Genomic DNA, 12,967 nt, shown 5'->3' with positions numbered 1-12,967 from the left:
TGTGCCCTTTTCCCAGGCAGCTTCCAGAAAAACACCACGTGTCTGTTTTCAGCAAAACAACTTCCCACGTGTCTGCCTCAGCAAAACATCCTTTCATAAGACAATTTCCAGAAAAACATAACATGACACAACTTAGTCTCCAAAGAAACCAGAAGTTCCCACTTTACCACAAAAGTAGCCAAAGTCAGGATACACCCACTTAGCTCAAGGGCCTAGAACCACAGCTTCACCCTCCCACAAAATCCCTGATCCGAAATCATTCCAGATCTTTGCCTACATCTTAAACAAACAAACAAGTGAGTTTATTGTGGTTTCTGATTTCCCCCAAATGGTACAAGAGATGGTGCCATGAGTTACAAACACATGAGTTACAAAAAGGGAGTGCTGGAATGGAGGGATGGCTCTGTGGTTAAGAGCTCCAGAGGTCCTGAGTTCAATTTTCAGCAACCACATGATTGCTCACAACCATCTGTAATGGTATCTGATGTCCTCCTCTGGAGAGTCTGAGGATAGCTACACTGTTACTCATGTACATTAAATAAATAAATATCAAAACAAAACAAAATGGGAATGCTATCTAGAAGAATTTGCATCTAAAAAACTTGCATCTTAAAGTGAACCCTGTAAACATGAATCCGCTATAGTCTGAGAGAATAAAATAACCACAATCTTGGCCAAGATATAATTTTCCAGGATCTTCCCGCATCTCTTACATCCCATCAGTGTAATAGATGCAACCACGCTGTACCTCAATTGTGTTCTCTCTGTGTGTAGCTCTCTCTGTCTCTGTCTCTGTCTCCCCCAACCTCATGCTCATTTTACATCATGTACAGAGTTGTACCATAAGGATAAAAACCAAACCAGCTGAGAAGATTAACACCAGCTTGTTAGAGGGGCAGACATATAAATAAGCATTTATATTTATATTTACATTGTAGTGAGAGTTCCAGGGGTTGAATCTCCAGCAGGTTGGAAGCACAGGAAACCTGCTCACCTTATGCCTGCAGAAAGACAAAATGAGAGGATGGGGCTGAGGCCTATTATGTCCCTGACGTCCACCTGTCAATAGTAACAGTGTTTACTAACCATTTTAGCACATGTATTTGGGGGGACACTCCAGTGTAACTTAGCTCAGAGTTCACCCACATATAGAGGACCAATAGGATTTCACAGGTAAACACAATTGCTGTCGAGTGAAAATAGTCATTAAAAATGTCTAGATCCTGAGGAACTTGAGACTGTCACAGACAGGTTCAGGAAAGAAGTGGGTGTGGCACTGGCTAAGACTTTAAAAGAAACTGAGACCCTGAATGGGGATGTGATGGCGAAAGTGTTTAATTTGGTGATTTTAACCCACTTTACCCTTTTCCTACGTGCCTGTGTGTTAGAGCAACACTAAGAACCAGAAGTGTGTCTGAGTGAGGAATCGGTTACTAGGAAAGCAGCGTTCCAGCGCAGAGACCTTAGAAACTATTTGGGATTCAGAGTGAGCAGCTGAATATCTGTTCTCTGCTCAATCCATAGAGCACAGTTGATTGGATAACCGAGCAGCAAATGAGTATGCCCTGAATGGACCGGTAGGTACAAGGAAAGGCACTGATAACCAAATCAATGCACGGATTTATTCTAGGCCTATTGACCTCTCTCTTTTTGATTTCGCCATTAAACTGCATTATCTTTTTATAGTAGATCACTAGAGAGGCTATCAGAATAATAAAGAGAAAGGGAATCATGAAATCACAGGGTAGTGAGGAGCGAACAGTAAAGACAAATGACGTAATACAGCCAGGAAGTTAACAACAAACACCTTGCCCCCGTTTGTTCTTTTATGGGGGAGGGGGCACCCAGTTCCATGTGTTCTTTTTTTTTTTGTTCATGTTTTCATAGTTACAGAATGGGAAATATGATATATCCGCAGCGATAGAGTGAAAATTTATCTCATCTAAAATATAATAGCTCATTATGAATTTTAGTATCATAAACAATTACACCACTAATTTCTACCTCAGAATTTTAAGTGACTTTCTGTCTCTAAAAGTCCATACATTTGAAAGTACTGGAAATAAAAAAAATGTACCCTTGCTTTGAGCAGCCTTTTAGAATATAACAATAATGATTTGAGGGAGTTTTAATTATATAAACTTCAGTAAGAGCCCTAGAGAGTCTTTCAGGAAAAAAGGAGGAGGAGGAGGAGGAGGAGGAGGAGGAGGAAGAAGATAGCCAGATACATAAAAGGTACCTGAGAAAATGCACTAGTTTGGGCATATTTAAATTCAATAGCAGTGTATCATAGACACTAAGAATTGAGTCCCTTATGCTTCTGAGGAGGCTGGAAAGAGAAACTTTCAAGGAAGGCAGATGAACACTCCTTACTGGAATTTTTATACATGAGTGAATGGTATGCAGCATCTTCCAGGTTACAGTTTTATTATCTGCATATGCCTGAAGACTGTTGGAACTCATAAACTCACACTAAATGACATCAGAGACAAAAGCATGTATTGGCTGGCTTTTCACCTTGTCTCCATTTGTGTGTTGAATAGCTGATATGATGGGCTTTTTCCTCTCACACCTATAAGCCAAAGTCACCATCCTGTCAGATGATAATGGCTTTGGTATTCTGGAGTGCTGGCCCCAGAAAAGAAGCAGCTTCCAAATTCATAGTCAGATTTAATGCAGAGGGGAGGGCAGAAAAAGAGAGAGAGAGCAATTGGGCGGAGGACAAAGGAAAAGAGGAAATCCTCCAGCTGGAATGCAGGAGCCCCTCCCGAGAGAGCTACAAATGCTCTTCAGGCTATCTGGTTTCTTCTCCATCGCGTTCAGTCTCCAGGCTCAAAATGGCAGACATTTTTAAGTGGCTTCTTGTCCCTCACATTTCTGAGAGCTTGGCCCACAGGAAACTGATCTAACGTAAACCTACCTCCAGACTCTGCTTGCACTGTTCTGGTAAGCCTGTTTTTTGTCTGGCTCCTAATCCATAGGGTATTAATGTTAATCTGATATTTCTGAAGTGTTTAACAGCATTTGTCTAGGAAAGAGGCTGTGGAAAAGCCGACTGATAGATTGGCTGGGGATCTGACAGGAATTGAAATTTGAAAAACCAACCTACTTATCCGAAAGTGCCAAATAACCATCGTATGTTTCCCTAAAATAAGATCCATATATAAAAGATCTGATAAGATGCCGACACTAATTTCCATGTTTGTGGCACCGTTTTAGCACCTCCATAAACCTGTAGTGGCTTTCACAGAAATACGGCCGTGTGAGGCGTATTTTATCTCTCAACATGCAAACCTAATGAATAGAAACGGCACGAGGTCTTAAACAGTCCCTGCCTCCAAACTAGAAGCATTTAACAGACACAGCCTGCTCTTGACTCTTCCTATCTAGAGGGAAGGGCAGAGGATGTAGCTCAGTTGGTAGAGTGCTTGCTTGGCATGCAAGAAGCCCTGAGTTCAATCCTCATTATCACATTAAATTGGGTAGAGGGGTCCATGTGTGTAATCTCAGTAGTCTGAGGCAGGAGGACCATATGGCTTACAGCTAGTCTGGGCTACATGGCAAAATCCAAGACTTGGTTAAATCTATACCAAATGTCACCAAAGCAGCTTTTGATTTGACCCCTATCACAGTGGGCATGATACTCCCCACTCTAAAGTTTTGTTGAGATGTTCTAAGTGCCCTGTGTATGTGTGTGTGTGTGTGTGTGGGGGGTGGGGTGGGGTGTATTAAACTCCACATTAAAGTATGTCAAAAGTGAGAGTTTTGAGTTCTTTGGATAATATTTTGGAAATGAAGTAACTGTAATAAACCCCAGATGTTCAGTATTAAGTTAAATTCACTATAAGAAAGGATGAGGTAAAAATGAATATAAAAATGTTTTATTCCACCCTTTGAAACGTAGATACGTAGATAATCATACAGAACTGATGCCTGTGTGTCTGCACCTTTTGTTGCGTAAATGAAATGTATGCTTGAATGTAACTCAAATGCACATTTTTAAAAATAGAGGTAATATTTGTATAACAATGTGTGGTGGTTTGAAAGAGGATCCCCCCCTCCCCCCCCATAGGCTTATGTGTTTGAATGCTTGTTCCTCTTGGGTCAAACTGTTTGGGAAGGGTTAGAAATTATGGCCTTGTAGAGGAGATAAGTTGCTGAGAGTGGGTTTGAGCCAGCTAGGTCCAGTGTCTTTCTCTCTGCCTGCTGCCTGTGGATCAGGATGTAAAGTTCTCAGCTACTGCTCCAGTGCCATGCCTGTCTGCTTCCTGCCAATGAGGATAGTGGGCTAACCCTCTAAAACTGTAAGCAAGTTTCCCAGTTAAGTGTTTCCTTTTATAAAACAGCCTTGGTCATGGTGTCTCCTCAGCAATTCAATAGTAACTAAGACACACTGTAAGGATAATTAATAAATGAACTATATACTTTAAAAATAATTAAAATGTTAATTATTTTAATTATTAATTAAAAATTGTAAAGCGTTAAGAATCTTTACCACCACATGAAAAATATACTTAAAAAATAAAGTGAGATTTGGGGGACAGAAGAGACAGATCAGCTTTTACCAGATCTTGCTGTTCTTCCACTGGATCTGAGTTCAGTTCTTATACCTACAGTGAGTGGCTTACAGCTGCCTGTTATCCAACACTGTATTCTGGCTTCTATGGGATCAGCACACATACCACACCACACACGAACACACACATACGATATGTACACAAAAATAAAAATAAACCTTTAAAATAAAGCAAGACCATGCTCCTTTGTGGCACCCTCCCTCCTAATCAGTCAACAGCATGATTTGGAAGCATACCCCATCACATCTCACTTTGTGGGTGTACATTTTGGGTTATTTCAATAGCTTCTTACACTGCTACACATTGTAATCACTAGGAAAGCTTATGAAATGCAGAGGACTAGGTCTCACCTCATAAAAGTTGGACTCAGTGAGTCTAGGGGAAGCTTGGGCATCAATAACTTTTTACAAGTTTCCCCCGCAATTCTGTTATTCAGTCAACAATGTTAAACACTGGTTTATTATTTCTTAGTTAAGTCATTTCTGATTTTTTTTTCTACAATTACGTACAAAGCAAAGGTTAAGTTCACAGCTCACAGTAGCACAGCTGCAAAGCTATGTATCTACTGCTGAGTATCAGGACCATACACTTTACCCAGAGCAGTTCTGAGAGTGAACAGGAGATACTTACTCAGTATGCTATACCAACGGGTATGTAAGCCAGCTTATTTCCAGCAAACTGGGCCATCTGTGATCACACTGTAAACACACACACACACACACACACACACACACACACACACTCAAACATTTTTGTCATCTTTTTTGAAAAATTTTTATTTATTTTTATTTTTATGTGTGTGAGTGTTTTAGCTGTATTATATATGCATAACATGTGTGTGCCTCCTATCTGAGGAGAGTAGAAGAATGCATTAGATCCCCTGGAATTGAAGTTATGGACAGTTGCTAAACATGGGCGCTGGGAACCAAACCCAAGACCTCTGCAAGAGCAACTAGTGCTCTTAACTGCTAAACCATTTCTCCAACCTCAGTTAAAACATTTTTTTAAAGATTTATTTATTTAATGTATATGAGCATTCTGTCACTGACACACCAGAAGAGGGCATCAGATCCAATCACAGATGGTTGTGAACCACCATGTGGTTGCTGGGAATGGAACTTATGACCTCTGGAAGAGCAGAAAGGTCTCTTAACCACTGAGCCATCTCTCCTCTCCAGCCCCTAGTTAAAACTTTTAAGACACAATGGTAGTAATTACCCAAATGCTGCTCAAAAATCTGCACTAAGCACATCAATAGTGTTTTTTAAGTACCTGAAATCCATATAGATATGGAAAAGCATATTCATTTAAAATATTTATGAAACTGCTCAATATGGTAACATATGAGTTCCCTCCTTATAAATACCAGGAGTTACAGACATTCTAAACACACATAATGCTACAAGTATTAGTGTCTTGCTGAATCTAATTTTGCTTGAGTTTGTCTTTATTTGACCTTTTGCCCATTTTGGCATTTATATATCTTGTGCATACATGGTGTCCTCAGAAGTCAGAAGAGGGTGTCAGATTCCTTGGAACTGGAGTTTCAGATGGTTGCAAGCCATCATGCAGATGATGAAGATCAAGCGTTAGTCTTTTGTAAGAGCGACAAGTGCTCTAAGTCACTGAGCCATCTCTCTAGCACCTCACAATACACTGAAAATTTGTAACAAACGCATCTGACATAAAAGGGGATGGAGAACTTACCTTAATGGCCTGTAATAGTTAAGCGACTGCCAGCAGCATTTGTTAGAAAGAAACCACACTTCTGGCATTGATGTGGGATGCCTCCTTGGCTCTAGTGGGCCTCTGCACTGCAGGTTTGTTTTGGGAATTCTGGCTGTACTCCTTGTCTTGCCTTTGTTTGCAATGTTTACCTCACCTCCTCAGCTGCCACCTATGCTTCTGTACCTCACAAAAGCAACTTAAGAGAGGAAGGGCTTATTTTAGCTGAGAACAGGGGAAATACCCTTCTCCTGGGAAGAGCATACCAATTGGTTATTCAATACCAAATGGCCAGCCCCGAAAACTTGCACATACAAGGAACATTATATGGACTGATAGGATAATATTTGCATATTTAGGAATATATACACACAAATATCTATGTAACAACAATGAGAAAAGAGGTCATGAATTTGTGAGCCCGCAAGAGAAAGGTACATGAGAGGGTTTGAAGAGAAGAAAGGGAAGAGGAGAAATATATAATTATATTATAATCTCAAAAAAATCTAATAATATTTCTAAAAAGAGAACCAGATTTAGTGTGGAAAAAAATTAAGAACAGATAGCTTTGGAGGAAAGTAACAACCGTGCTACTGAAGAAATCCATTTGACATAATTAGGTCTCTACTTGAAAGATGTCACTACTAGAACAAAGAGAAGCTACGGGTATACACCAAGTTATAGATTCAGGAAGCATTGGGGAAGCCTGATGCAAAGGGGAGGGGAACACTCAGTTAGTTGGAAGTGTTATGTGTGAACTAGGGAACACTGGAAAGTGATTTGTGATTTTGGGTGCTGTCTCAGTTAGGGTTTTACTGCTGTGGAAAAACGCCAGGACCAAGGCAACTCATAAGTATAACATTTAATTGGTCCTGGTATACATGTTCAGAGGTTCAGTCCATTATCATCCAGGTGAGCATGATGCAGGAGGAGCTGAGAGTTCTACATCTTCATTTGAAGGCTGCTAGCAGAATACTGACTTCCAGGCAGATAGGATGAGGGTCTTATAGCCCACACCCAGAGTGACACACCTAATCCAACAGTACCACGCTTTCTAATTGTGTTATTCCTTGAGCAGAGCATATACAAACCATCACAGATGCCCATGTATCATCTAAGCAGACATGGTAAGTAGACAGTTTATGCATGAAAACAGAAATTCATGAGAGTGGAGTGGAAGATACAAGCCAGGGAATACGTTTGTTTGTCTTCACTGTGAGCGCATACTCTAAGCGAACAGCTTAGGAGGAGGCCAGGCTTCTTCAGAGTTGTGATGCCTAGTCTCTAGTCGATGTCTTTGTTGCTTTTAGACATGCTATGAGACTAGTACATCATAGTTGAAAGCATGGGACACGGGGCACATGCTGATCTCATGGGATCAGGCAGGCAGATTGAGGAAGGCACTGAGTCCTCATATGTCCCTCAAGTGCAAATCCCCAAAGCTTCCACTGCCTGCCAATAGCACCAGGGTGGTTACCCAAAGTTTTAACACGTTTTTAGGGGACATTCCAATTCAACTTAGCTCAGAGTTCACCCACACCTAACGGACCAATAGGATTCCACAGGTAAACACAATTGCTCTAGACTGAAAATAGCCATTAAAAATGTCTAGATCCTGGGGAACCTGAAACTGTCACAGACAGGTTCTGAGAAAGGAGCTGTTTGGCAATGGTTAAGGCTCTAAGAGGATTTGAGAACCTGAGTGTGAAGGGAAGGCTACAGAGTTTAATTTGGTCATCTTAACCCACTGTAAAAATCTTAGCTTTTTTCAAAAATCACATTTCTAATGCACATTTCTGAAAAGAATCATGTCATGGATTCTTAGCCTTCAACAATACTAGATTCTCCCAAAATTGATTCTGCCAAAATCAGCAGGTAAGCTCACCTGTGGGACTGAGCCACAATACTCATAGGCTCTTGGAAAGATTACCCTTCTCTGCTTACAAGGTCAGGTGCCTTTCTTCCTCCCAGTAGGGGTTAGGGTAGGATACTCAGTAGAAACACACCTGTATCAGCACGGGTGCCAGGCAGGCACTTCATTTGAAGTCATCAAGACACTTCACTAAGATTAATGTCATTACCCTGTTGAATCAGTCTGTCAGATTGATGCTATCAGACTGAAAAAGCGACACCATAAACTCAAACAAGGGAGAACAGACTAAAATATAGCCAGGGCTAGGCTTGCCCTCAGTACCATTAGCTTCCTTAAGACAGTCAAGGGAAGATGGGAGGACCATAGCAGCATCAGGCCACACACTGTGGCCACTGCAGCCTGGTGGCTTCACCCGGCCCTTCCCTTGGTCAATAAAGCACAGTTGAGTGTGCTACATCGGGCCATCTTGGGCTCTAATGGGGGAGCACATGTAGGTTACACTCTAGTGGTAGACAGACAAATGACAGAGTTGAGAGGAAAATAAAACCAAGAGATGGCTAGGGGTACTCCTGGGTGATTGATTCAATCATTCCCTGACAGAATTAAGTACTGAGAGAAGAAGGTGTCTTAGCAACAGGTCTAACCCAGGATAGACTGGGTGGGACTTCCCACCTGGCCACACGATAGACAGAGGCTCTCCAACAGATTGTTTAAGGTCTCTGATGTGGTAGAGTCTGACCAAGCTGCTCAACTGTCTAAGTTTTAGCCCTTTCAGCCAGAATAGCAAATACACTACCCAGGGTATCTCAAAGGAGCACAACTCATATCTTCAAAGTTATATCTTAGAAATTCACAATTTCAAAGAACTTCTAAAATCACACAACTTCTAAGTTCATACAGCTTAAAACATTACAATCATAGATTAAATTTTTGTTTTATGTTTCAATTTCTTTTAAAGCAGGAGGAGAGAGCTGATGAGATATCCAGCAGGAAAGAATGCTTATCCTGAGCTCTGTTCTTGGAACTCACATGGTAGAAGAAAAGAACCAATTCTCCAAAGTTTCTCTCTGATTCTCTCTCTCTCCCTCTCTCTCTCCCTCCCTCTCCCCCTTCCCCTCCCTCTCCCTCTCCCTCTCTCTCCCCTGAAGTGGAAACTTCAGGTTTCTTTGGAAAGTCAGTTATGCCAAATGATGTTTTGCTGGGGCACACAGGTAAAGGATGTTTTGCTAAAGCAGACACATGAAAATATGCATGATGTTTAAAAGGAATACAAATATAACCCAACATACAGTGGATGACATTGGATGATATTAGTACTCCTTACCATTGTTTATTGGTCATCCTTTGTTGTGATTCCATAGATATAAATGCACCAAAAAACTTCTGGTGGTATTCTGGTGGCTTTTTGCTGGACTCAGGTTGATTGGCAGAGTGAAGCGGAAGTTGATATAGACTCATGAGGAGTTTTGCTAAGACAGACTCACGTGGTGCTGAGAGGCAAGGCCCGTAGGAGGACACATGATGTGTGGACAGAATATAAATAGGATTCAATGGACAGTGATGGCTGGCTTGCATAGCTAGCTTTGCAACATTTCATTGTTCTTTGTCTTCACTGATCTTTGCTTTGTTGAGAGAGGCATAGCAGAGAACTTCTCCTGGAGTCCCTGCTGGTTCTGGTTGCTTCTGCTGACTGGTGCTTTGGCAGAGGCCTGACTGTATGTGCTGGGTTGTGCCACTGCTGCTGATTCATGTTTGCTATCCTGACACTACTGAACGTGACTGCTGGTATCCTGACAGTTGGAGATTGAAGTCACCCCAAGGAACTATTTGTTCTAAAGTACTATTTATTTCTAAACAGGTACAGGTCTACTTTGGCTGTATCCTAATTTTTTTTCTATCTCTGGTGGATGGTGGGCTAGAAGGGAGGTTAAAGCATTAAAGAACCCTTATTACAGGTAAGCTTTGAAAAACCAAAGCCAATACCCCCACACACAGAGAAAATAAGTCAAAGATAAAAAATAAATTGTAAAAGCCCCAAATTAAAAAGAAAAGTGGTATTACAAATGTACTTAGAACTTGCAGAACGAGCTTTAATAAAGAGCTAATGTGTTCTGAGAGTCCCTGTATAGCAGGACAGCAGAGGTGACTGATGCCCACCCTGCTGAGAACAGAGTCTTTCTGTTGCATTCCTGGAGATGGCCATACAAACATGCACACATTCTGCTTTGTTTGACCAGTGACAGTGGCTCAAGCTGCCATGATAGTGACCAAATGCAGGGGCCAGGACAGCTCAGAAGTCACTTCTTCCCTATGAACCCCAGAATTGACTTTTCTAGGACTAGGGTAGAGCACAGGTCTCCTCTGTATTTTCAGACTACCATCCTCAGACTGCTGACTAGTGTTCTCAGAGGTGCTTGGCAGTCAGTGTGTGAAGGTTCTGCAACACACCATGGCCAAGTACCAGGCACTTCCCGTAGGCTCATCCTTAGGACTTCCTTTATCTTATGTGTTTGAAACAGTTTGATTTTCTTTATCATCTTTGGTCTATGCTCTATATAATCATCTATACAAATACCTATTTATTATTAAATATTTTATTTAAAACCCTCTTCCTGGGCCAGGTGTGGTGGTGGTTGTTGTGTTTTATAAAAAGATAAGAAGAGAGAAAATATGGTGGATGTGTAGTCAGGTGTGGGGGAAGGGATGTCTCTGCAGGCCCATGATGAGGCATCCCTTCCCCTGAGGGACCAGCCACAGGATGAAATAGTACATGGTCAGGGAATAGAGACAGAGAAAGGCAGAGAGTAGGGGAGTAGAGGCTGGCCATGAGCACGTGGATGGGGGGTGGGGGTGGGGGTGGGGGGAGAGGGTAAAAGAGTGGGGAGCAGAAACAAGAGAACAGACCAAGAGCAAGAAAGCAAGAGAGAGATCGAGGAGGGGGGGGGGAAGCAGCCCCTTTTATAGTGAGTCAGGTGCACCTGGTTGTTGGGTGGAGCCTAGACAAAATCTCAACAGTGGTGACCATCTTTAATCCCTGCACTCAGGAGGCAGGGGTAGGTGGTGGGTCTCTGTGAATTTGAGGCCAGCCTGGTCTACAAAACAAGTTTCAGGAAAGCCAGGGCTACACAGAGAAACTCTGTCTTAGAAAATAAACAAGCAAACAAACAAACAAAGCTCCCTTCCTGTACTTGGTGATAACCCCCTCTTGGTAAGGCCGGCTACTCTTCCTTTGTACTCTGTGCCCTGCTAAGTAAAAGTGTGTACTGCACCGTCTTACTAACCGTTCCTTTACCCCATAATCTTTTCTCGTGCACATGCATATGTGTGCACACATCCTTGTCCCAGATCTGCCCCGGGGCCCCATTCTGAACCGAGTATCTGCATGCCCCCTAGTGCCTTCTACACCATGGCTCTCAGCAAGCTGGCTGAATTCATCCAATGAATAGGCAAATAAAAACATCCACAAAACAATTCACTTTGAGTAGCTGGTCCTTTCCCTCCATTATAGTTCCTCTTTAAAACCTGGAGCGGACTTCAGTGTCCTCTGATGTTTTAGTCATTCTATGCAATAACTGGCCCAGGACTGTGATTTCAACAGAGAAAATGCCATGGCCTCCAGAGAAGTATCTTTGATAGGAGGGGTCCTTCTTTCCAGGTTGGACTCTTGAGTGCTGCCCTATCTTGTAAGTGCTGTCTCTCTCAGCCCATTAGTGAGCAGCAAGGCCAAGAAAAGGGCAAGAGGTGATGTTTAATTTTTCTTGGTCTAGTAGCACAGTCAGGGAAAGAGCAGCCCCCTTCCCAAGGTGCTGTGGCTTTTAACTGTGATGTCTAACTAACATTCTTGAGAATGAAAACTCACTCTTGAAACCTTCAGAAGTTAGAAAATGGAGATGGGAAAAGGGAATGAATTTAAGTTATTAATTTGAAAGCTAATTTTACGACGTAAAGACGATTGCCATGAACTCATATGAAGAACAAAAGAAAAATTACTGCCAAATAGCATCACATTTTGCAACTTTAAAATTATTTCAGTGTGCCATTTCTCTCACACACACACACACACACACACACACACACACACACAATGTTCTGGAACAGGTTTGCTGCAAGAAAATTACTTATATATTCCAATTAGAAGAACAAAAAACATTCCTCTTCAACATTTTTCCCCAAGAAAAATGAGAGTAACCGACAATAGGTCCAAAATCATTCTTTTTTTTTTTTCTTTTTTTTTTTTCCCACACCGGAGAAGGCTGGCTAGCACAACCTGCCACTTCCCTGATTCCGTGGATGCTCTTAGAAGACTGCTATTTACCAAACTTTCCTCAATGGGTGAGCTATTTCATTAGCTAAGCACAATTTGTAGATCCCAATCTTTCACCTGGAGAGGAAGAATGGCGAGAGGGGAGCGAGGGGCGGGGGCTGCAGGGTAGCCCCAGGGCAGCCGGGCGGGGTGCTTGCTTTATTCCCCCTCTCCTTCTCAGTCCCAGCGAGTATCACTGAAGTGTGACAAGCCACCGCCACAGGAGGATGGCTGGGAACCACCCCGACCAAGCCCGGTTTCTTTTGAGCCCAAAGAGATCAAGGGGTTTGGTGTTTACTCGTTGGAGAATGCCCTCCCATTCCCACCACAACAGACCACCTTTCCAAGTAGTTAAAAAACAAAAAAAAACAACAACAACAACCACAAAACAATCCAGAACCTCCTGCTGCAGGGAGCCCTGAGGTTTTACCTGTCTTTAATTTATGCAGCATTTTTTGCAATTGTGCCACCTCGGCAGGTGTGACCGCG

The sequence above is a fragment of the Mus musculus genome, chromosome 12 (genome assembly GCF_000001635.26).
Source record: "Mus musculus strain C57BL/6J chromosome 12, GRCm38.p6 C57BL/6J".
Lineage (NCBI taxonomy): Eukaryota > Metazoa > Chordata > Mammalia > Rodentia > Muridae > Mus > Mus musculus.
This window is presented reverse-complemented; position numbering follows the sequence as displayed.